We start from the raw sequence: 1214 nt of genomic DNA, 5'->3' as shown, positions 1-1214 counted from the left end.
TTTTAGAATTTATAATATATGCAAATAAGTAGGTGAAACTACGCGTGTTTCAACAATAACAGGTTGTCTATGCAAAATTTATAGAAAAAAACACTTTCTAGTAGATTAACTAAAAAGTTGTTATTAAGTGGTATCTGTCAGTTTAAATGTGTATTGATTACTTCCACAATAAAGTAGCCACCGTTTCATCTGAAATAGAAGCGACGAGTCCAAAATGACTTGACAAAGGATCGAATGGTTAACTGTTACTAATTCCGCGAGGTAAACCGTTTCAACAAAAGGTTGAAGTTGATTCAGACTCTTCCTGATCTGTGTGCTGATGGCATTCAGTGCTGTGGAGGTACTGTACATTTCCCGCAATTTACGCTTAGTCAGGCTGGAGAGTAGAAGTACTTATATATGTAGGCTTCCTTTATCCACTTTACTAATATGTTCAGGCCGGTATTCATCGACCTTCCCTTGCAATAAGCATGTGGAGCTCTCGAAAGACAGTCACGAGGAATCCCGTTTCTTATGTGCAGGTTAATCAGTCTCTATAGGGTGTTTAGCAGACTGATAGACTTAAAACATGAGATAAACGCAACTCTGACCACCCTCCAAGCCTTGGGAATGCACCAGCCGGCCAATTGCTCGAAACCTCCAGAGCCTTTTTGCAGCTGCGCAGGTATGATGACATCTGTTCCCGGCGGCTTGAAGGGTTTGAACGAATTTATCGTCCAGGCTATGTGACGATCGTCCAGGAGGTCGGAGAGCGACGTGCAACTCCCGTGCATTGCCCTAACGGTGATTTCTGCTGGGGAAGTATTACAAGCAAATTCAGCATCAAGGAGAAGCTTTAACGACTCTTGGCTGCTCATTGTCCAATTTTTCGCCTCGTTCCCCAGGTACCCTAAGGGAACGCAATTCCTCGCGAGTATTTGTCTAAATCTGGATGATTCATGGCAGCTCTATAAAGTCTCTATTCAGAAGACAAGCCACTTCTACGGGCCTTATCAAAAAGTTGTCCGCTCGGTGGCCTTAACTCGGAGAGCTCAGTAGTCCACTGGGGTGGTTTCCACGTCCACAAACCTAGCTGACCCAAGTCGCCAAAAATCAATAAAAATTAGCTAGGAATTAGGTGTCTTTTAGGTGTTAATTAGGGCCTCCAAAATTAATTTAGGTGTTCCTTTGGTTTCCGAGAAATTCGCAAAAATGTGTGGGTCAGCTAGGTTTAC

At 43.1% G+C, this 1214-nt stretch overlaps 1 protein-coding gene across 1 annotated transcript in view; it reads left to right on the top strand.

Annotated features, from left to right (window-relative positions):
- Positions 1 to 1214, top strand: part of LOC118744084 (keratin, type II cytoskeletal 1-like) — a 9388-nt gene that overhangs the window by 1362 nt on the left and 6812 nt on the right. The gene's annotated exons all lie outside the window — the stretch shown is intronic.

This window comes from Rhagoletis pomonella, unplaced genomic scaffold (genome assembly GCF_013731165.1).
Source record: "Rhagoletis pomonella isolate Grant_MI unplaced genomic scaffold, Rhpom_1.0 Rhpom_scaffold_00001, whole genome shotgun sequence".
NCBI lineage: Eukaryota > Metazoa > Arthropoda > Insecta > Diptera > Tephritidae > Rhagoletis > Rhagoletis pomonella.
Note: the sequence above shows the minus strand (reverse complement) of the source record. Positions and strands in the feature narration are given on the sequence as shown.